Source organism: Schistocerca gregaria, chromosome 1, assembly GCF_023897955.1.
Source record: "Schistocerca gregaria isolate iqSchGreg1 chromosome 1, iqSchGreg1.2, whole genome shotgun sequence".
Classification (NCBI taxonomy): domain Eukaryota; kingdom Metazoa; phylum Arthropoda; class Insecta; order Orthoptera; family Acrididae; genus Schistocerca; species Schistocerca gregaria.
This window is the reverse complement of record NC_064920.1, coordinates 887,401,859-887,427,311: the sequence shown is the minus strand read 5'-3', so window position 1 is coordinate 887,427,311 and position 25,453 is coordinate 887,401,859. Positions and strand designations below refer to the sequence as shown.

The 25,453-nt window shown below is 43.2% G+C and overlaps 1 non-coding gene across 1 annotated transcript; it reads left to right on the top strand.

Moving 5' to 3' along the window:
* Positions 1–545: 545 nt before the first annotated feature.
* Positions 546–627, top strand: Trnal-aag (transfer RNA leucine (anticodon AAG)). The gene has a single exon. It is a non-coding gene; the product is annotated as a tRNA-Leu (tRNA).
* Positions 628–25,453: the final 24,826 nt, after the last annotated feature.

The following is a 25,453-nucleotide window of genomic DNA, read 5'->3' as shown; positions in this document are numbered from 1 at the left end:
CAAAGAACAAGTACTGATGTCATATATCGCTGTTCTAGTTTATGTGTAACTGCAGTGTACCAACTGGAGCTGGGTAGAACGGTCCTTAAAAAAGCAGAGGGAACAACATTTTTATTTATTTCTGAAAATCAGGTAACGCTACTGTCATCGGAGGCCCTCAGCTACAGGGAAGTTCCCAGATAATGTACACTTATTTCTTCAGGCAGACATTGTTAGTAGGTAATTCCTCATATAGTTGCCTTAAGAGCTGATTGCTTCACCCGAGTGACGGTCCGTGAGATTACATCAGTGGTAATGACACAACATAGCGAGTGTGGACGTTCCTGGTAGCACGTGCGTTATCTCTTGTGGGAGCTGACATGTCTTCGCACGCTTCCATACGCTCCGGTTTCTCTCTCTCTCTCTCTCTCTCTCTCTGTCTCTCTCTCTCTCTCTCTCTCTCTCTCTCTCTCTCTGTGTGTGTGTGTGTGTGTGTGTGTGTGTGTGTGTGTGTGTGTGTGTGTGTGTCTCCCTCTATTTGTAACAGTGTAACGTTCTCACACGTCGGTAGCGTGGCCGAGCGGTCTAAGGCGCTGGTTTAAGGCACCAGTCTCTTCGGAGGCGTGGGTTCGAATCCCACCGCTGCCATGTGTTTTTCTTTCCATAGAACGTCAGAAAAGAGGAAAACGAAGCAACTTTGACAAGTATCCCGAAGTAAATTGCGCAGCAACAAGGAGACACACAAAGAATCGTCATAGCGTGGCACATGTAAGGCAGTTAGGTAGATCCATTTTTCACTTCTTCGATGCGTCAAAACAAAGAAAAACAAACGGACATTACAGAACGTATAACACAAGTAAACATACCAGGTGCATGGAAGATTACTCCATGGATGACCAAAAGCGGGCAACCTCAAGATGACTTGGAGCTATCTGAAGTTGACCTTCCTCGGTGTAGGATACACGGCAAACAATCTATCGTTTGCAGTTCTTCGCTTTCTTAGTGCATGGCGACGACTGAATAACTTCCTTTTTGGAAATTACATCTGGATCTTTCGATTCCAGAATGAAGAAGTTTGAGAGAAAGCCATGTAATAGACTTCTCTTTTTGGTCAGGAAGGAGATTTTTAGAAGGTGGAAGCCAGCGTGGACCATTCGCAGCTTGGGCTCTTTGTAGTTGTGTTCTTGCTTTGGACGGAGTCGGTCGTTCGGAGGATGTTGTGGGTTTTCCTACATCACTGCTGTGTCCCGTTGGTGCAGCGTGACATAGTGAGACGAGAACTTTTGAAAAACCCAATAAGAATAGAAAAAACCAGCAAAAATATTATTGACAGCAACTGAAACAATACAACTTGCATTTTAAGAGATATAAATCCAAATTATCAACGTTTGAAAGTTATATCCTCTAGCTGGCGTCCTCGTATACGTACGTATTCTTCCAATTTACTCTTATTGTTGCTCAATGAGTGCTGCAGCGTCTCAGCTGGAATACCATGAATTTCGTCTTGAGTTATTTATACTTCAGTTCATCCATTGTTCTTGGCTGAGTAGTGTAGATCTGACTCCTAATATAGCCACAAAGAAAAGTCAAGGAACATCTGGCGATATTGGGGACAAGGAATGTCATTGAACCTTGAGGTGACATGGTTACGGAACAAATCTGACACAGCTGCCATTAATTGTTGTGTGTATGAGATATGGTAACGTCCTGTTGAAATCAGGTTTCTTGGAGTTGTTGAGTATTATTCAATGTAGGTGCAACAAAACGTTGCAACATCACAACCGTCTGTATGGACACTCTATAAATCACTCTTAAGTGCCTGTCAGGGGTTCATAGAACCAATTTCACAATTATTCTCTGTTATTAAATTCTCTAACAACGCGCGGAGAGAACTAACTACTAAGTCTATCCTTGAGTGTTCTAATTTCCTTTATTTAATTATGGTAATCGTATCTTCCTATGTAACATTCGGAGGAAAAAGCTGGTGATTGAAATTTCGTCAACGAAAAACGCCTTTTTTATGATGTCCATCATAGATCTGTATCATGTCCATGAGCCGCACGGGGTAGCACCGCGCCTTACCACGGTTTGCGCGGCTCCCCCCGTCGGAGGTTCAATATTCATAGTGATAACAACGTTTTATATAATATATGTATGTATGGAAATAACAGGAATCATTGCAAATACTAATGTAGAAACAAAACAGAATATTAAAAATAAAGTCAGATACAAACGATGTAAAGCAAAAGAAATTAATTCAAGTTCCAAGTGAATAACGTCCATCTTCCATTTTGTTGGATCTACCTAATACTTTAAATTCTGAAGTGTGTTACACGAGTTCTAATATTGTCACAATCCATTTTCCTAATCTCGGCGGCGCGGGGTAGCCGCGTGGTCGTAGGCGCCTTGTCACTGTTCGCGCGGCTCCCCCTCGTCGGACATTTGAGTCCTCTCTCGGGCATGGGTGAGTATGTTGTCTTTAGCGTAAGTTACTTTAAGTTACATTAAGTAGTGTGTAAGCCTAGGGAGCAATGACCCCAGTAGTTTGGTGCCATAGGAACTTACCACCACCATGTCCGTGATAATCATTCCCCTATTTGTCGATAGTACAAAACGTGCTGCCCTTCTTTGAACCATATCGATTACGTCGTTAATCCTATCTGGTAAAGATCCCACACCACGCAGCAGTACTCCAAAAGAGAATGGATAAGCATAGTGTAGGCTGTCTCTTTAGTAGGTCTGTTGCATCTTCTAACTGTTCTGCCAATTAAAAGCAGTCTTTGGTTCCCCACAACAGTTCCTATGTATGTGTTCTTTCCAATAAGTTGTTCATAATCGTAATTATTGGGAAGTTTGTGGAATTTACGCCCTTTAGATTTGACTGATTTATCGTGTAATCGAAGTTAAGCGGATTCCTTATAGGACTCATGTGGATGACCTCACACTTTTCATTATTTAAGGTCAATTGCTATTTTTCGCACCACACAGATATCTTCTCGATATCGTTTTGGAATTTGCTTCCATCTTCTGATGATTTTACTAGACGATAAACGACAGCATTATCTGTAGACAACCTACGACAGCGACTCAGACTGTTACCTGAATCGTTTACATAGATAAGGACAAACAGAGGGCCTATAACACTACTTTGGGGATCACCGGAAATCACTTCCGTTGTACTGGATGACTCTCCGTTAATTACTGACCTCTCTGACAAGGAATCAAGAATCCAGTCAAACAAATGATACGATATTCCATAAGCACGCAATTCGATTACATGTTGCTTGTGTGGTACAGTGTCCAAAGCCCTCTAGAAATCTAGAAATACGGAATCAATTTGAAATGCTTTATCGATAGCACTCAGCACCTCATGTGAATAAAGAGCTAGTTGTGTTTCACGAGAATGATGTTCTCTAAATAAGTGTTGACTATTTGTCAATTGACCGTTCTTTTCGAGATGATTCATAATGTTCGAACACGGTGTATGTACCAAAATTCTGCTGCATATCGACGTTAATGATACGGAACTGTAATTTAGTGGATTACTTCTACTGCCTTTCTTGAACATTGCTGTGACCTGTGCAACTTTCCAGTCTTTCGATACGGATCTTTCGTCGAGCGAATGGTTGTTTATGATTGTTAAATATGGAGGTATTGCTTAAGCATACTCTGAAGGACCCTAATTTATACACAGTCTGGACCGGAAGACTTGCCTTTATGAAGTGATTCATAAAGCTGTAGTGAAGTTGATTCGCTACTCCGAGAATATCTACTTCTAAGTTACTCATGTTAGCAACTGTTTTTGATTCGAATTATGGAATATTTACTTTGTCTTCTTCGGTGAAGGAGTTTCGGAAAGCAGTGATTAGTAACTCTGCTATAGCAGCACTATCATGGATAGTATTTGCATTGTTATCGTGCAGAGAAGACATTGATTGTGCCTTGTCTCTAGCAGAGAATTTCTGCCAGGTTCCAAGCCAAAGTTTCGTTGTGGAAAATATCATAAGCATCTTACATTGGAAGCCGCAATAAATTTCGAGCTTCTCTAAATGAGCGCCAATCTTGGGGGTTTTGCTTTCGTTTAACTTTGGCATGTTTTTTCGTTGTTTCTATAACTGTGTTCCCACTTGTTTTGTGTATGATGGCTGATCAGCTTGGTCGTTTGTTAATTTATTTGGTATAAATCTCTATATTGCTGTCGATACTGATTCTTTGAATTCAACCCACATATGATCTACACGTTCATTGTTAATCTGGAAGGAGTGAAGACTGTCTGTGAGGATGGCGCCAACCGAACTTTTATATGGTCTTTTGAATAGGTATAATTTTCGATTATTGTTGGAGTTACGATATTCAGTGTCGCCACCACAAACCTGTGCTTACTAATCCCTAAATCAGTTTTGATGCTCGTTATTAGCTCGGGGTTATTTGTTGCTAAGAGGTTAAGTGTGTTTTCACAACTGTTTACAAGTCGACTGGGCTCATGAACTTATTACTAGAAATAATTGTCAGAGAATGCGTTTATCACCATTTTTGAAGACGTATGCCCTGTACCTGTAGTTCTGCTTATCCACGTAACGAATGATATGAAACTGTGCTTGCCTGATATCCATAGCTTGTTCACATTCGATTGCCCTTGTTTATGTTTGTCATAATTTGCTGGCGGAATTCTAAGCATAGCTGGTAATTTTCTACTTCCGTTACTGCACGATATGCAGCCCGTAGAGATGAATTTGTAAATCAAAATCGAGAATTCGGCCAACATTCTGCCCGCAGCTGCTTGCTTACGGACGGATCTCCGTGAGCTCCGTACTATTGAAAAACGAGCAGAGTACGAGTCGTCCAGTCGGTTTCTTTTTCAGAGCAGGTCCAGTCACTTCAAAAGTTTTATTGCGCGTTCCTGGTGAACCCAGTCACGACGCCCAAGTTGAAAAACTTTGGAACTCCCTCTGCGCACTTTCCAAACCATCATTGTGTTTTTAAAACATTTTTATCGCAAAAGCACACTATTGAGCGTTCCACTGATCCATGATTACTAAATAGACAAATAGTTTACAGCTAAAGGTCTTTGTTCCACACTGTCAAATGGTTCAAATGGCTCTGAGCACTATGGGACTTAACTGCTGTGGTCATCAGTCCCCTAGAACTTAGAACTACTTAAACCTAACTAACCTAAGGACATCACACACATCCATGACCGAGGCAGGATTCTAACCTGCGACCGTAGCGGTCGCGCGGTTCCAGACTGTAGTGCATAGAACCATTTGGCCACTCCTGCCGGCCCGCACTGTCGCCAACTGCATATTGCTGCCATTAACCATTGAAAAGTTCCAGTTTTTCTGTGTAAACCTTTGCATCTATATCCAAATCTACGCAAAACACCTATGTGTTGAAGGGTGCTTCTGATACTATAAACTGATCTTCCCATGTCACCAGTTCCACTTGAGAATGGCGCGTGGCGAGTGGGCCTATCTGTAAATCTTAGCATCAGCTTTAATATCACGAGCCTTCTCGATGGTGTCATTTCGCGAGGCTTCTATGTGAGGAATCACTGTGTTGCCCGGCTCTTCACGGAAGCTATTCACTCACAATTTCAATAAATCCGTGACGCACAACACCTCTTTCGTTGCGTCTGCCACTGGGCCATCTATGTAGCACCTGCACGCCGACTAAACCATCCCATGACGAAATGTGCCGCTGGCTCTTGTGTATCTCGATTATTTATCCAACATGGTAAGGGAACGAGAGTGATTCGCAACGCTCAATAATCAGTCGAACTAGTGATTTGCAAGCCACTTCTTTCGTGGATGAATCACATTTCCTTAAGACTCTCCCACTGAAAAATCAACCTAGTCTCTACTTTTCCTACTATTTCTTTTATGTAGCCATGCCAATTTAGGATGGTTCCTTCTAGGTATCTTACAACAGCTATTGTTCCAGTAATCTATGGTCTAATGTGTAATCGAATAGTAGTTGACCTCTTTGCCAGCTTATGCTCAACACTTTAAACTTATTTACGTTCAGTTACAGCCTTTCTAACAGCGTTATCCGTGAACATCCTCACGGAGCCACCAGTGTTATACACTAGATGATCAACATTACGAGGGAGTTCAGTATGTAATGCAACACATTTTCCTTTCTCGCCCAATTTCGGCTGAAAAAGATGCGGAATTTGTTCACTGGCCCACGCAGATGGAAGTCGGAAAGTGCGAGATCCAGGCTGTATGGTGGGTGACGAAACGGTCCAGTGAAGATCAGTGAGCTTCTCTTGAGTGCGTAGACTTGTGTGAGGCCTTCCACAATTTCATAAACTTCTGATAGCTATACGCAGCGTTCATAACGGCGTCTGTAACGGAGATGGGTTCAAAGCAGAAAGCTGCCATTGAGTTTCTTTTCAAGAGAAACCAAAGCATCCCATTTATTCGTAGGCTCTTGTGGATTGTCTATGGAGAGCTGGCAGTGAACAAAAGCATGGGGAGTCGTTGGGCGAAACCGCACCATCTGTGATTCCTGAAAAGTTGAAACATGGGGACACTTTAATTCGAGATGGTTGACGAGTTACAGTGAAACACCTCGCTGCACAGCTGGACGTCTCTGCTGGTAGTGTTGAGAGACTCGTGCACCAGTTGGAGTACTCAGAAGCATGTGCCCGCTGGATTCCTCGCCTCCTAACAGAAGACCATGAAGAGGAACGATGGGTCAATTGTGCGGAAATTCTTGGGCGTTACAAAGCTGATCGTCATACATTTTGCCAAAGATCGCCACAGGGGACGCAACTGGTGTTCATCACTTAGAACCGCCAAAAAAGTGGAAATCCATGGAATGACGCCACACCATCTCTCCTATAAATAAGAAGTTCAAAGCCTAACACTCAGTCGGTGATGTCATGGCGACAGTCGTCTGGGAGTCTGAAGGAGCTATTCCATTTGATATCCCCTCTCATGGCGCAACGATCAGTTTCGGAGTGTATTATTCTGCCGTCACAAAACTGAAAAAAACGATTTCAGCGCGTTTGTCGCCACAAAAAGGCAAACGAACGTCCCCAAAGGCCTCACACAAGTCTACGCACTCAAGAGAAGCTCTCTAAACTTCACTGGACCGTTTCTTCACACATCATACAGCCCAGATCTCACACTTTCCGACTTCCATCTGCGTGGCCCAGTGAACAGCGCACCCTGCGATAAGGAGTACGTGGATGATGGAGATGCTATGATGAAGCAACACCTCGGCTCAGGCGTCGACCGTTAGAGTGATACCACGGGGCCATATGGAATCTCCCAGTCGCATTGAACGGCAGTTATGTTGAAAAATAGGGTTTTGTAGCCAACAGAGTGGGGAAGAGTGCACTGTAGTTCCTTCTCTAGATTGTCGCACAGATGACAAAATGGTAGATATCGAAATAGACGACAGAGGGATAGAGAAACAATTAAAATCGCTCAAAAGAGGAAAGGTTGCTGGACCTGATGGGATACCAGATCGATTTTACACAGAGTACGCCGAGGAACTTGCCCCCCTTCTTGCAGCGGTGTACCGTAGGTCTCTAGAAGAGCGTAGCGTTCCAAAGGATTGGAAAAGGGCACAGGTCATCCCCGTTTTCAAGAAGGGATGTCGAACAGATGTGCAGAACTATAGACCTATATCTCTAGTGTCGATCACTTGTAGAATTTTCGAACACGTATTATGTTCGAGTATAATGACTTTTCTGGAGACTAGAAATCTACTCCGTAGGAATCAGCATGGGTTTCGAAAAAGACGGTGGTGTGAAACCCAGCTCGCGCTATTCGTCTACGAGACTCAGAGGGCCATAGACACGGGTTCACAGATAGATGCCGTGTTTCTTGACTTCCGCAAGGCGTTCGATACAGTTCCCCACAGTAGTTTAATGAACAAAGTAAGAGCATATGGACTATCAGACCAATTGTGTGATTGGATTGAAGAGTTTCTAGATAACAGAACGCAGCATGTCATTTTCAATGGACAGAAGTCTTCCGAAGTAAAAGAGATTTCAGGTGTGCCGCAGGGGAGTGTCATAGGACCGTTGCTATTCACAATATACACAAATGACCTGGTGGATGACATCGGAAGTTCACTGAGGCTTTTTGCGGATGATGCTGTGGTGTATCGAGAGGTTGTAACAATGGAAAATTGTACTGAAATGCAGGAGGATCTGCAGCGAATTGACGCATGGTGCAGGGAATGGCAATTGAATCTCAATGTGGACAAGTGTAATGTGCTGCGAATACATAGAAAGATAGATCCCTTATCATTTAGCTACAAAATAGCAGGTCAGCAACTGGAAGCAGTTAATTCCATAAATTATCTGGGAGTACGCATTAGGAGTGATTTAAAATGGAATGATCATATAAAGTTGATCGTCGGTAAAGCAGATGCCAGACTGAGATTCATTGGAAGAATCCTAAGGAAATGCAATCCGAAAACTAAGGAAATGGATTACAGTACGCTTGTTCACCCACTGCTTGAATACTGCTCAGCCGTGTGGGATCCGTACCAGATAGGGTTGATAGAAGAGATACAGAAGATCCAACGGAGAGCAGCGCGCTGCATTACAGGATCATTTAGTAATCGCGAAAACGTTACGGAGATGATAGATAAACTCCAGTGGAAGACTCTGCAAGAGAGACGCTCAGTAGTTCGGTAGGGGCTTTTGTTAAAGTTTCGAGAACATACCTTCACCGAATAGTCAAGCAGTATATTGCTCCCTCCTACGTATATCTAGCGAAGAGACCATGAGGGTAAAATCAAAGAGATTGGAGCCCACACAGATGCATACCGACAATCCTTCTTTCCACGAACAATACGAGACTGGAACAGAAGGGAGAACCGATAGAGGTACTCAGGGTACCCTCCGCCACATTTCAGGTACCTAGGAAGCATAATCTCGGAAGACAATATACACTCCTGGAAATTGAAATAAGAACACCGTGAATTCATTGTCCCAGGAAGGGGAAACTTTATTGACACATTCCTGGGGTCACATACATCACATGATCACAGTGACAGAACCACAGGCACATAGACACAGGCAACAGAGCATGCACAATGTCGGCACTAGTACAGTGTATATCCACCTTTCGCAGCAATGCAGGCTGCTATTCTCCCATGGAGACGATCGTAGAGATGCTGGATGTAGTCCTGTGGAACGGCTTGCCATGCCATTTCCACCTGGCGCCTCAGTTGGACCAGCGTTCGTGCTGCACGTGCAGACCGCGTGAGACGACGCTTCATCCAGTCCCAAACATGCTCAATGGGGGACAGATCCGGAGATCTTGCTGGCCAGGGTAGTTGACTTACACCTTCTAGAGCACGTTGGGTGGCACGGGATACATGCGGAAGTGCATTGTCCTGTTGTAACAGCAAGTTCCCTTGCCGGTCTAGGAATGGTAGAACGATGGGTTCGATGACGGTTTGGATGTACCGTGCACTATTCAGTGTCGCCTCGACGATCACCAGAGGTGTACGGCCAGTGTAGAAGATCGCTCCCCACACCATGATGCCGGGTTTTGGTCCTGTGTGCCTCGGTCGTATGCAGTCCTGATTGTGGCGCTCACCTGCACGGCGCCAAACACGCATACGACCATCATTGGCACCAAGGCAGAAGCGACTCTCATCGCTGAAGACGACACGTCTCCATTCGTCCCTCCATTCACGCCAGTCGTGACACCACTGGAAGCGGGCTGCACGATGTTGGGGCGTGAGCCGAAGACGGCCTAACGGTGTGCGGGACCGTAGCCCAGCTTCATGGAGACGGTTGCGAATGGTCCTCGCCGGTACCCCAGGATCAACAGTGTCCCTAATTTGCTGGGAAGTGGCGGTGCGGTCCCCTACGGCACTGCGTAGGATCCCACGGTCTTGGCGTGCATCCGTGCGTCGCTGCGGTCCGGTCCCAGGTCGACGGGCACGTGCACCTTCCGCCGACCACTGGCGACAACATCGATGTACTGTGGAGACCTCACGCCCCACGTGTTGAGCAATTTGGCGGTACGTCCACCCGGCCTCCCGCATGCCCACTATACGCCCTCGCTCAAAGTCCGTCAACTGCACATACGGTTCACGTCCACGCTGTCGCGGCATGCTACCAGTGATAAAGACTGCGATGGAGCTCCGTATGCCATGGCAAACTGGCTGACACTGACGGCGGCGGTGCACAAATGCTGCGCAGCTAGCGCCATTCGACGGCCAACACCGCGGTTCCTGGTGTGTCCGCTGTCCCGTGCGTGTGATCATTGCTTGTACAGCCCTCTCGCAGTGTCCGGAGCAAGTATGGTGGGTCTGACACACCGGTGTCAATGTGTTCTTTTTTCCATTTCCAGGAGTGTAATTAAGAGGAAATTTTTAGCAGGACACAGAAAACATCCAGTTTTTTGCAGTCAAATCAGAAATCTTGTATGGGATGATAAAATACCACGAAAAGCAAAAGCGACCTTGTACCACACCTATTTTACACCAATCCTATGGTTTAGAAACATGTGCCATACTAAACAAAGACCTTAGCAGAATTAAGGCAACAGAAATGGGTTTTATTAGAATTATGAATCAGACAAATAGAAAGGGCAAAATCAGGAACGAGGTGAACAAAAAGGTAGCTGGTATTTAGGTTCCTGTTAAGAGTGTCATAAAGAAACACTGGGTTCAGTGGCATAGGCACATAATGAGAATCAATAGCCAAGGACCTGCCAAAAGGTATTTCAACCTGCTGGATACAAACTGTAAGATCAGATGTGGAGCAGAAAGGACACTAATGGGAAGCTGTCCTGGAAAAGAAGATTTATGCAGACACAACAAGATGACGAGCGTTTGCGAACCACATCCGGGAAACTGGAGATGGAAAGCGATGGTGACTCCTGAAATTACAATGACATTGTCGATTTTGTATGGTTAATAACAATGTGTTGAGTTCTATTTGCAAGAATTCCTATATCCAGTCACAGATCCGTTTCGATACCCGGTTAGTTCATATTTTGTTCATTGAACGACAGTGTTGAACTGTATTGAATGCCTTCCGGAACTCGAGGAACACAACATGAACTTTAGCACAGTTGTCTGTGCAACCATGAATCTCACAAACGAATATTGGAAGTTGAGTTTAACAAGCTCGCTTGTGGAGTCGATATTGCTTTTTATAGAGGAAATTTTAGACCTCCAAGTACGTCGAAGGCGTGAGCAAAAGTCATGTTCCATAATTCCACAAAAGATCGCCGCTATCGAAATAGTGGTATAATCGCCCGAGTCTGTACGATGGTCACGTCCATCTCTCACAACCTTCCTTAACATATACTTGTTTAGTGCATACAATGCTTTTGGGGTCCCTCCATTTGTGCTGCACACATTTTCTTCACTCTAATCATTCCTTTGCTTACATTAGACCCAAATATTAAACAGGACCAAATCTATTTCCATCATCACATAATATTAAGTGTCAGCTTCCTCCTTACGAACATTCGAAGTACCATACATCTTCTGGAGAATGGTCTGTATGCTAGTTTCACCCCATGTGAATCGCTAATCCAGCAGGAATGAAGAGATCGTGTGAGATTCTTCAGATTCTCTTTGATTACTTTCTGTGACTACTGGCAATTATTTGTTTTCACAGGCGGCTCACGATTCAAGGTTTTGGGTTGAAGTCATTAGAACCAGCCACACTAAGATGGCCCACGTCTTTTTCAAAAGTTCGTTCCTGACAGTAACGAGAAGAGATTTAATCCGATTCAAGTTGGTTTTCTGTTGAATACGAATACACAGTTTTGGTTCAAAAATGGTTCAAACGGCTCTGAGCACTATCGGACTTAACTTCTGCGGTCATCAGTCCCCTAGAACTTAGAACTACTTAAACCTAACTAACCTAAGGACATCACACACATCCATGCCCGAGGCAGGATTCGAACCTGCGATCGTAGCGGTAGCGCAGTTCCAGACTGTAGCGCCTAGAACCACTCGGCCGCTTTGGCTGTAGAATACACAGCTTTCACTGCAATATCTGACGATTGTGGTAGCTAAAGGGATGCTGGAGAATACATGCGGTGACGCTTCGGTTGATACTGGCAGCTATCACCCCTTAATTGGGTCAAATTTCGTCCAGTGACAATGAAAGATGCGTAAATGATTACTACATCCAAGCACACAGTAGTGACATCTAGGGAGGACGTAGGCAAACAGATTTTTGGTGTCTACTGTACTTCAGTAATCAGCAGCAGTAATGACTGTGTGGACGATGTAGCCTATTCTACACCTCATTTTAGACCTACGTGACGACGCTGTGCTGACTATATTTATATGTTTTGACGATGCTATTATGGCCTTATTACTTTATTACATAGTGTAGAAAAGGGACGTTTTATTGCATTTTATTTGTACATTTCCCTGGCTGTATGATAGTATATTGTGATATGTGTTGCTGTATTGTGTTGAAAGACACACCGCTCACTAGATGTATGTATTTGTGTGTTGTAGATCTGAGGATGGTCATCACGGACTGAAACCGGTCATCGTCAAAAGAATTGATATTGTGATCAAAGACTGGAATAAAAAACATTTGAATGAAAGATGGGTCACAGCGTTCCTAAAAATCTACCGCTGTCGATTTGGTCTCCATATAGCATGTTCATTGTTAAAGGCTGTCTAAAAATTTCCTTTTTATTCATAGCATCAAATTCAAATTTCGGCTGAAATCATTTTCTCTAAGATATTGTTTTCATAGCTTTAGTCAACTTTTCCTGTATCCCTACTGTCCAAACAATAGCTAGACCCTACCATAATGTTTTTTCGTTAGTTTTCATTCTTACATAAATCTTTAACTGTTAAGACCATTGTTTTACGAATGACAAGGTAGATTAGGAGGTTTACTCCTTTGCAGATGTATGTCCGTACAAAATACACTCAAAAAACATAGGAAAACGCAGAGCATGTGTACCAGTGGGACCACTGACGAAAGTTACTGCGTGTCGCTGATAGCAACGTCCGATTCATTGCATTGCCCATCACTCGTTTAACACGCTTGTTTATATCATTTTCACTCTGTCAGCACCGATACTTCCATCATGTTGAGTAATGCGTTGACAAGAAGCCTGCTGCAATACAAGAGCGGAAATAAAATACAGGAACATGCCACAGATAACAGCGACAAGTGAACCAGCGCCGAAAGATAAGAGAGACATTGTTTCCTACAACTGCCAGAAGAACAAAGCTATGGACTCACGTGTTTGTAGGTGCACATGCGGTATGCATCTGATATTCTGGCGTATTCCTAAACTGAAAATACTGTTCTAAAATATATATATTGTGCAGCGTTTTATTTGTGTGTTAGCAATTGATGTGTCTAATTGCTGATAGATATGATAGCTCGTTTTAATCTATATATAGAGACTTATTGTAAACTTCCTTGGAAGATAAATAATTATCTTAAGAAGAACGACCAAAATAACATTTTTTTTTATTTAAGTTAGTGATTGAAAACCCATGAAGTCCAGATCGCACATGAAATCTTTATTCGGATGGATTATTAGTTTCAGCTAACATTCTTGACTTCTAAGAAACAAAACAGAGATTTTTTCTCGTGCTGGCAACGTACAACTGCACATAATATTGTAACAGGATGCAGGAGTGTCACATACGAATTAATTACAGAAATTGAACTATGAAACAGTCTTTATAAGTATTGGTGAAATTACGCCTTCACACACTGTTAAAGCTATTCTTAAAATTACAATATCCATAGATGACATAGTTAAAAACTGCCTTTCATCGTTCGTGGCCAGTGCAATTAAACAATGGTCATAAAACTAAATACATTTGTTAATATACAGAGGAGGCCGTAAAAATTAAAGAACATAATTTGCACTAAAATGACTAAATATGAAAGGTGTGGTCTTACCAAAAGTGTTATGCCTTTAAACCTTACTAGGCAACTTACACAATCGGCATTTCCATAAACTCATATGAGAGACCTTCATACAAGTTGCTGAAGCGTGGTACGTGTGAATAGTATAGCAGCTGATTCCCATTACGACGTCCAAAAACGCAACATTCAGCAATACACAGTATAGACTTGTGTGGACGTACTGAAGTGAATTGGGGACAAACGGCCACTTGTTTTGGCACGTTGCTTGAGGCCAAGACCGGTAGGTGGAGTTAGCAGCTGGCTGTACTACTTACATAAAATCTACTTATTCGATTAACATTTCAGAAGAAGATGTAACTATATTAAAAATAAAATAATTGACGTCAATACAGATTGTCTTGTAGATAAACCAACAGGACCTTAACGATAACAACTAGCATGATAGTAATCTGCAATGGCTAGATAAACCAATCGATATAATTTTATGTAACACATTACGATATTGACACTTCAGCCATTGGCTCAAAATATTTTTAATTTTATTACACTTGTACACAACAAGCTAAATTATAAAGATCATCGTCAACACGCAACATTATGAGACACAATCACAGTCGAAATAATGAGGCAATTTTTATGTAATTGTGACGGTAGTTTGCTATAACAACAGATTATGCCATTATTATACTGAGAAGGATTTAAATGAGTGACAAAGTACATGACAGAAGACTGGCATACTTTTAACATAAACACATCAACAAAGTTTTGCATCACCACGGTTCCCAGAACTCCTGAAGATACACCTTGACTGTGGATATTGAGCCGGCCGGTGTGGCCGAGAGGTTCTAGGAACTTCAGTCTGGAACCGCACGACCGCTACACTCGCAGGTTGGAATCCTGCAACGGGCATGAATGTTTGTGATGTTCTTAGGTTAGTTAGGCTTAAGTAGTTCTAAGTTCTAGGGGACTGATGACCTCAGATGTTAAGTGCCATAGTGCTCAGAGCCATTTGAACCATTTTTTGTGGACATTGTATCACAGACACCGTCCCTTTGACTGTTCAAAGATGTCACTAAACCCACCCAAAGATGTAAACAACTATGCATGAGCAGCGCTTATTAGACGGAGGGGGTCCGACAGCCGATCAGTTCCAGTCAATCCACCAGGAAGGAGGTACACGGCTCGTGTTGTCTGTAGGTCAACCATGCCTAGACGGTCAATACCGCGGTTCGATCGCATCCGCATTGTTACTTTGTGCCAGGAAGGGCGCTCAACAAAGGAAGTATCCAGGCGTCTCGGAGTGAACCAAAGCGATGTTGTTCGGACTTGGAAGAGATACAGAGAGACAGGAACTGTAGATGACATGCCTCGCTCAGGCCGCCCAAGGTCTACTACTGCAGTGGATGACCGCTACCTACGGATTATGTCTCGGAGGAACCCTGACAGCAACGCCACCGTGTTGAAAATGCTTTTCGCGTAGCCACAGGACGTCGTGTTATGACTCAAAGTGTGCCCAACAGATTGCATGATGCGTAATTTCACTCACGACGTCCATGGCGAGATCCATCTTTGCAACAACGACACCATGCACCGCGGTACAGATGGGCCCAACAACGTGCCGAATGGACTGCTCAGGATTGGCATCACGTTCTTTTCGCCTATGAGTGTCGCATATGCCTTCAACCAGACAATCGTCGGAGACGTGTTTGTAGGCAGCCCGTTCAGGCAGAACACCGTAGACACACCGTCCAGCGAGTGCAGCAAGATGGAGGTTCCCTGCTATTTTGGGGTGGCATTATGTGGGGCCGACGTACGTCGCTGGCGGTCATGGTGGGCGACGTAACGGCTGTACGATACGCGAATGCCATCCTCCGACCGACAGTGCAACCATATCAGCAGTATATTGGTGAGGAATTCGTCTTAGTGGACGACAATTCGCGCCCCCATCGTTCACATCTTGTGAATGCCTTCCTTCAGGATAACGACGTCGCTTGACTAGAGTGGCCAGCATGTTCTCCAGACATGAACCCTATCGAACATGCATGAGATAGATTGAAAAGGGCTTCCTATGGACGACAAGATCCACCAACCACTCTGAGGGATCTACGCCAAATCGCCATTGAGGAGTGGGACAATCTGGACCAACCGTACCTTGATGAACTTGTCGATAGTATTCCACGACGAATACAGACATGCATCAATGCAAGAGGTACAAGTGTGTACAGCAAACTGTACCGCTACGTCTGAAGGTCTCGCTGTATAGTGGTACAACATGCAATGTGTGGTTTTCATGAGCAATAAAATGGGCGGAAACGATGTTTATGCTGATCTCTATTCCAATTTTCTGTACAGGTCCAGGAACTCTCGGAACCGAAGTGATGCAAAACTTTTTGATGTGTGTGTATTATGCAACATGTCTTAATAATTAACCATGGTTTAGGCTCCACCTCTGAGCACTATGGGAATTAACATCTATGGTCATCAGTACCCTAGAACTTAGAACTACTTAAACCTAACTAACCTAAGGACATCACAATCCCTGACCCCACCGGAAATCGAACCTGGTTTAGGAGCATCATTCACATGCAACATTATGAAGCATAGCGGAGATCAGTCAATTTTTACGTCTTAGTGACCGTACTAAGTAATAACAACAGACTATTCAATTTATTAAAATGAAAAATACAAAATGTATGTCAATATAAGTAATACAAAGAGATAGTTTAAAACAGAAACTTACACAACTGCAGTTAGCTCTGTGGCTAGGTGCCTACCGAGTTATGTATAAAAATACAATACTTAGGTTCTTGGAATGTTTACGATAAATTCCAAGAACGCGTATCGGAGACGCGTATAGGACGGTGGGAAGCATCGGAGAGGCCTATGAGCTGTGTGGTAGGTGCAGCATCAGATCCAGTCGCAGTCTTCAGTTTTTAAAGCCATAGAAAATTTTTCTGCTAAACTGTTACGTTATTCGACACGCCTCGGATTAAGTGCAAAATGATAAAAAATAAAAACCCAAAATAGCTCACAGATTTTTAACACTTCTTGAGCACGCTGTAGAGAGAGTAAACGGGTTCAATGGCTATGTGCTTCGACGAAGTTCCTTAAGCACGAATACTATATTTCGAAGTAAAAGCCTTTTGTAGTAATGGCTGAAGATCACAAGTGTTAAATAGAAATGTCATCCGCTCTTCGTGGCAGAAGGGTTTTTGGCAGAATGTACATCTACATATATACCTACATAGATACTCCGCAAGCCACCGTACGCTGCGTGGCGGAGAGTGCGCTGTACCACTACTAGCCATTGCCTTTCATGTTCCACTCGCCAATAGAGCGAAGAAAAAATTCTGTCTACATGCCTCCGTATGAGCCCTAATTTCTCTTATCTGATCTTCGTGGTCGGTACGCGCAGTTTATGTTGGCGGTAATGGAATCGTTTGGCAGACAGCTTCAAATGCCGGTTCTCTAAATTTTCTCGGTAGTGTTTCTCGAAAAGAAAGTCGCCTTCCCTCCAGGGGTTCCCAATTGAGTTCCAGAAGCATCTCCCTAACACGTATATGTTGTCCAGATCTACAGGTTACAAGTCTAGCAGCCCACCTCCGAATTTCGTCGATATCTTCCTTCAATCCTACCTGGTACGGATCCCAAACTCTCGAGCAATATCAAGAATAGGTCGCATCAGTGTCCTATATTCGGTGTCCTTTACAGGTGAATCACTGTTTCCTAAAATTCTCCCAGTAACCGAAGTTAACTATTCGCCTTCCCTACACAGTTCTCATATGCTCGTTCCACCTCATATCGCTTTGCTACGTTACGCCCATATACACTCCTGGAAATTGAAATAAGAACACCGTGAATTCATTGTCCCAGGAAGCGGAAACTTTATTGACACATTCCTGGGGTCAGATACGTCACATGATCACACTGACAGAACCACAGGCACATAGACACAGGCAACAGAGCATGCACAATGTCGGCACTAGTACAGTGTATATCCACCTTTCGCAGCAATGCAGGCTGCTATTCTCCCATGGAGACGATCGTAGAGATACTGGATGTAGTCCTGTGGAACGGCTTGCCATGCCATTTCCACCTGGCGCCTCAGTTGGACCAGCGTTCGTGCTGCACGTGCAGACCGCGTGAGATGACGCTTCATCCAGTCCCAAACATGCTCAATGGGGGACAGATCCGGAGATCTTTCTGGCCAGGGTAGTTGACTTACACATTCTAGAGCACGTTGGGTGGCATGGGATACATGTGGACGTGCATTGCCCTCTTGGAACAGCAAGTACCCTTGCCGGTCTAGGAATGGTAGAACGATGGGTTCGATGAAGGTTTGGATGTACCGTGCACTATTCAGTGTCCACTCGACGATCACCAGAGGTGTACGGCCAGTGTAGGAGATCGCTCCCCACACCATGATGCCGGGTGTTGGCCCTGTGTGCCTCGGTCGTATGCAGTCCTGATTGTGGCGCTCACCTGCACGGCGCCAAACACGCATACGACCATCATTGGCACCAAGGCAGAAGCGACTCTCATCGCTGAAGACGACACGTCTCCATTCGTCCCTCCATTCACGCCAGTCGCGACACCACTGGAGGCGGGCTGCACGATGTTGGGGCGTGAGCGGAAGACGGCCTAACGGTGTGCGGGACTGTAGCCCAGCTTCATGGAGACGGTTGCGAATGGTCCTCGCCGATACCCCAGGAACAACAGTGTCCCTAATTTGCTGGGAAGTGGCGGTGCGGTCCCCTACGGCACTGTGTAGGATCCTACGGTCTTGGCGTGCATCCGTGCGTCGCTGCGGTCCAGTCCCAGGTCGACGGGCACGTGCCCCTTCCGCCGACCACTGGCGACAACATCGATGTAGTGTGGAGACCTCACGCCCCACGTGTCGAGAAATTCGGCGGTACGTCCACCCGGCCTCCCGCATGCCCACTATACGCCCTCGCTCAACTGGCAAACTGGCTGACACTGACGGCGGCGGTGCACAAATGCTGCGCAGCTAGCGCCATTCGACGGCCAACACCGCGGTTCCTGGTGTGTCCGCTGTGCCGTGCGTGTGATCATTGCTTGTACAGCCCTCTCGCAGTGTCCGGAGCAAGTATGGTGGGCCTGACACACCGGTGTCAATGTGTTCTTTTTTCCAATTCCAGGAGTGTATTTAAGCGAGTTGACTGTGTCAAGCAGGACACTAGTAATACTGTATCCCAGCGTTAAAGTGTTAAACTTCCTACTCATCCGCTTTAACTTACATTTTTCCACATCTAAGCCTAGCTGCCATTCATCACACCAACCGGAAATTTTGTCTCACTCGTCTTGTATCTTCCTATAGTCACTCAACGGGGTGATAGCAGCTTGTATTCATTTATGTATTTATTTAGGTATTTGTTTCAGGCGCTCATAACATTAAAATCTGCCCAATGAATGAGCAGTATGTAAGAATAATAATAAAAAAATAACGATAAGAATATAATGACAACAGTTCCTGTAATCATCACAATATGCATAGTACAAGAGCAGTGTATAATAGTATAATAATCATAATATAAAGTTAACAATAGTACACCTAGTGACTAATATATGGTATTTGAAAAATGTCAGTCTTGTAAACATTGAGTTAAGCGATTTCTTCTTTACGTTTTTGTCGAATAGGAGTAGTGACGTATAACAGAAATCTACGGCAGCAATATAAAATGACTCAAATATGGAGAAGAAATTAACTAGTCATTATTCAGTTTCTGAGTTTATGCCAGTGCTTGAGGCAAGCAGTATTACTGGTGTGCTTTGAGGCGACAGAACAGTATTTCGCGGGCCGGGGTGGCCGAGCGGTTCTAGGCGCTACAGTCTGAAGCCGAGCGACCGGTACGGTCGCATATTCGAATCCTGCCTCGGCCATGGATGTATGTGATGTCCTTAGGTTAGTTAGGTTTAATTAGTTCTATGTTCTAGGCGACTGATGACCTCAGAAGATAAGTCGCATAGTGCTCAGAGCAATTTGAACCATTTTGAACAGTATTTCGTGGTCAACGGTCATAGTGATGTTACAGCAGCTAATGAACAGTCTCTGAATACACGATATACCAGCTGTTTTGTGACGCAACTCATTCTAGTTAAAGCGGGCCACGAAGAGCGGAAACTGGCTTCACCTCTCAAGTATGAGTATCGTTAGCTCTCCAGCGCGGTAAGGCTTCGTGTCTGTGTTGTCCTGAGGAAGGCTATTTGATCAATCAGGTCGAATATTCATGACTGGTAAGGCAAATAATAAGTGTTCGAATCCTTTGTTTCATTTTGCGAGTTGTAATTTACCGTGTTTTTACACAGGCTTGAAGAGTAGTCTTACGTGCTGCTAAAGTGTGAGTCTTACGGTTTACTGTTTTTTGTAAGCAGTATCTTTGGTTTGTCAGCTGTAAAGTGCTTAATCTTTTATGTCTTGTGTGTTGATAAAAGCTTGCGGAGGCTAGCATTTATTTGGCGTAATTGTCTCTTACTGCTTTGATGACAACAAGAAGTGCATTTTGGGCAGTTTTTTTATGTACGTCTTTCTCAAATCAACACCACACTTGCGATTGACTTCAGTTTTTAGTTGTTGTTTTATCTAAGAGTTCGGCTCTCATTTAGCTGTTGCAACAGATCACTTCCCCATTAAAACACTCGATACTCTCTAATCGTCTGCGAAATGGGAAGTGCATGTAGCGGGCGGTTTTTGCGGATGTCAACAAGCAGGTAGGTATCGCGAAGCTCCAGTCCACGATTCAGTGCGGCTGTACTCGGCACGAAGGTCTGTGAGCTTTTGGACGCTCGCGTGTACTTACAACTGAAAATAGCTTAAAATCCCACCAGCAGAAAAGCTTGATCAATACTGCAATGTAGGAGGCTAGAGGATCTAATCAAAAAGTAAGCTATCTACTTGCTCGCAAACATCCACAACTCTTCAAACAGGCCTGCCAAAAATATGAAGGGGATAACAGACAGCAAAAGAAGCAAGATACGGCCATTCGAATACACAACCCCAAGCAAGCTGTGGCTGAAGTAACGTTAACAATGTGGACGAATTTATAGCGCCGGAATTGAACTACACAATCACCAGAGAACCCACAAACAAGGAGCTCCTAAGGTTTAAACATCATGTTCGTTTTCGTCTGAAGGCCTACGACGCTGATGATGAAAAAATGATGATGACAGTGAGAGGAAGGAGACGTTTCCCTGCACCGCTGCACCATGGCTCATAACATTTTGATTATACGTATCTCTACAGAGAACTCAGTACTGTAAAGCACCACAGGAATTTGCACACTTAGAGGTCGCTCCATAGTAAAGGATATAGTTGCACAAAATTCCTTTGGCTCAGTAAGAGTGATGTGTGAGACGTTTGCTACGGCTGTTGAAGCGCTCCTACTTCCCTCCCTAAGAATTGATATATTTGAATAAAAGTTTCTTCAGTAACTCACGATATGAAGAGACAGTGAATACAAAGACACTCTGCGTACCTTGATCATAGCGGCGAGAAAGAGGAAGCGCTAGTGGCTTGAATAAAATTAGTCTCTTTTTTAAACAACATGTGCAAAACATTGAGTTATCATAGGTTAGCATTAATTTACACAGTTTCGGCAATAGATGACTGATTAGTTTAGTATAATTGCGACGTAGAAATGAACTTGGGAAAACGGAAACGATCGGCAACTAACTCTCAGGTAGTTTGGCTTTGTAACAAAGAATAAATGACGAAAGAACATATTAAGTGTCCTGTCGTCGTACGACTGGACAATCGTCTCTCAGTCTTTTCATTGTGGCGTCTGAAATAGTAGAAAATACTCATAAAATTATATTTCTTACACTGGAATCGAGGAACTTGACGCGTTTTTAAACAGAAATTTTAATCAAGATTACAATATAATCTATTTCGACCCAGTACACGACAATGCCACTTTCGTGTTCGCAACTTGACATATGACAGATAAAAGCAGCAGATACGCGGAAGAAAGAAATGGACAGCTATTTTCACATGTTAGAAAACTGATTGATTGACAGTACCGCTTCTCGATGCTTCTGATGGTGTCGCTCGCCAATTACAGTTTCTGGCCACTATAATACAGTTACTACTCTGTCAATTTATGCTATTTAACAAGACAAAACAGAAAAATACTGAGTATTGAAACAAATGTACAGTCACATATTAATGGGCTTGGCACTTATACTCGCATATCCCGTGCCAACATATGTAACGTTCCACTACGTCCGCGAAAGTGACACTGATAGCACTATTGTATGTAAAGACGAGTAATACTGAAAGCATAAGGTCACTATTGTTTCTCCCATCAAACAGTTCGGCCCGTATACTATTTAAAATAGGTGTATTACTGATGCAAAAATTGCTATACTAAGACTTGATATTAACAATAAAAATTTTTGTAGAACCTTAATCCAGCTAAAAGTGAGATACGTGAGCAACTTGTCTTGTAAATGTAGTCATAGATATAGCGTAGAGTGAGCAGTGACGTCAACATATACAAGTGGAGTAGAGTAGATGAAATGTTTCTCCGAATGTGTGCGTTTAAGAACGACGCAAGAGGTCACTGCAGTTGACTAGAGATTTTTGTAAAACTGTTAAAAATATCTAGTTTGATTTGCACCGAAATTGTTAAAAATGTAGTTTGACACTCACGGAAAGTCACACATACCTGCATATTAATTTTATAACCAATATTCTTTGTCCAGTCTGCAGTCTTTTACACAGCTGTTACTTACTTTTTGTAATCGATAGTATTGAGTACGTGCGGAAAACTTAGAGACGTGTGAGCATTAACTACACTTATTCTTTATCCATAAGTGGACGAATGAGAACTCGAATCAATACGATACGCAGATAAATTAATTTTTCGTTGCATTTCACGACGCATTTCAGTGGAAAACCGTGCCCTGCTTACATACGTTATTAATATGAGGTCGTTCAGTTATTCCTTTGTTCTAAAATTATCAAAGAAAAATTAAAATTAAAACGAATATCAGCGATATAGGTCAACTTTTACAAACTGCAGCTTTTGTTGCTGGACATAGGCAAAAGAAAAAAATTGCTCAAAAAAAAAAAAAAAAAAACAGAATAACCAGCTACATAATTCTCCGTTTTCGACAGTTTACAACGAGCCCAGCTTTCATAAAACGAGGCCCATTCTATCTCCCTGAATTAATTCAAATGTGGCGTGTATGATAATGCCAATGAACACTGTTCCCTTAAGAGAGTAGACTCAAAAGGACTTCCGTGAGAACGTTTCTTTGTTTCCTTCGAATGCACAGCATGCACCAGTCCAGACATCCTCCACTTGTGTTTACTCGCGCTTTATCTCTGATGACTACGCTTCCCGTGCTATTGTGTTTCCCAAGCTCGTGAAATCGCCGAAGGCTAAGCTCATCGAAAATACGTTTCGAAACATTCCCGGAAGCTGTGTCAAGGAAAGCTTTATCTCGTCATGTTCAGTCTTCGGAAATGTCGCGCTTATAATCGTCGCTCGTTTCAGTGATCGTAGCGTCACGATGACAAGGTGAAATAGTTGTCTGGAAGAATCACGTTACAAACGTATAATATCTAATTTTTTTAACAATGAAAATTACCAAGAGATGGAATTATATATGAGCGGTGCTTGTAATGACAAGTCTTTTTAAGCCACATTCAGAATCAGCTCACAAGCAGTTTCCTTTTTCTAATCTGTGATACAGGCGACAGAGTTGTATGTACAGCATAGTGTGTCTAGGAACACATTATGTTTATTGGTCTATACTTCAGTATAGTAACTGATTTTAAAATTACGTGAAGCAATGTGAACTATAGACCGACAAAAACATTTTCAGCCATTTTCTACAGTTTTCGTTATGTTAGACATGAGGTTGTGTTTTGAGCAACACTTTCTCGTTTTACCCTTTCAAGTGGTGTAAATATCCGTAAGAGCGGCTAGAGTTGACAAGGCACGTAAGGTGGCCACTTCGTTTTATTCTCCTGCAGACAGCTGCGGTCTTGTGGCGAACGTTTAAAACTATTCAGAGAGACCTCTTTGATTTTGTCAGAGAGTTTCGTGGCGTTTCAGGCAACTTTTAGCGTAATGGCATCCAGTCGGGCATAATGGAAAGTCGCTACTTTGCTCGAACATATATTTTGTAATATATATAAGGGGCGATCAAAAAGTTTCCGTTCGAAGTTCGTACAGTCCAGAACCGGTTTACCTATCAGGCAATCTCACCATGAGCATTGAGGCATTCATCCCACCGACGCACCAAATTCAGGATACCCTTTGGCAAGACACACTATTTTGCTGCCTGAAGAAGTCCGTAACAATCTGTTGCAAATCATCCTCCGACAGGCCTTTTTTAAGGGACCGACTGCATGGTAAACGTGTAGGGAGAAATCAGGAGTATAGACCGGGTGCTAGAGTGTCTCCGACACGATTTGGCATAACTTCTACATTACATTTACAATATGGGGACGTACGTTATTATAAAGCACCACCACCTTTTATCGCACCGTTCCACAATTGTGAGTTTCGACGGACATTGTGCCCAATACATGTTCTTCATTCTCCGATGGATGTCTACCGATGTTTGTCCTGCCAAGGAAAGAATGAAAGGACGTTGGTCCTGTTTAGACGCATTTGGTAATAACGTCGTCATAGTTCACGTTTCCGCAACCACCGCACGCACGTTGAAAAGACACGAATGCCTCCTAATCCATTGCCTACATGTCGGTGCTTGTATACCGGCACCGTAGTCGCACTTCGGTTGCATATACCCTGCAGGAACAACTTCAAATTGAAACGTTTTGATCACCACTTTCACTCGTATTTATCTCGTTTCAAGACAACGTAAATGATAATCTGATAAACTGCAAAATGTTGGAGAGAATATTTTCTTTCTTTAACTCGTTCACATGGCTCGAGAGAATGGAATACCAAGTTCTGCCGACAAAATTTATGTTGGTTAAACTTTCTATGGTAAAAAATATTTCAAAATATCTCAGTTGCTTTTGCTCCTAGAGCTTTGACATATATTTCCTTTTCAAAAGAGCACCAGATTCACTATAACTTTGATTACTGTAACTCCATTCTCTACCAAATTCCAATGACACTACAGATCGTCAAAAAAAATCTTTTTTTTTCAAATTTTGTGCATAGTGGCAAAATATCTGCTTTTTCAGCACTTTTGTATCAGTTTCTGTTTATATCTTAGCAATATATTACATATTACGTTAGATATATTGGAACTGAACATCTCACTTCGCATTATAAGGATTGGCGCATCACTTCTCGAATTCATGCCCCAGGGCATTTCACCTGTTACCCATGCATGTATACTAATCCTCCTAGTACCACTGGGGTCAATGTGACCCCAGAAGCACTTTGGAAATATATATCTCTCATCTTTTCAAAACTTTTATTTTCAGAATATATGACTTTCTTCTGGTCAGCCAATTGTATTCCGTGATAATTCGTCCTTCATTTGTACGTTCGCAATAGATTAAAATATATTTCTGATTTTTGCAGTGAGTACCACTAGGGTCAATGTGACCCCATAAGCATATTGGAAAATTGTATCTCCCATATTTTCCAAGCTTATTTTTTCTTCAAAATA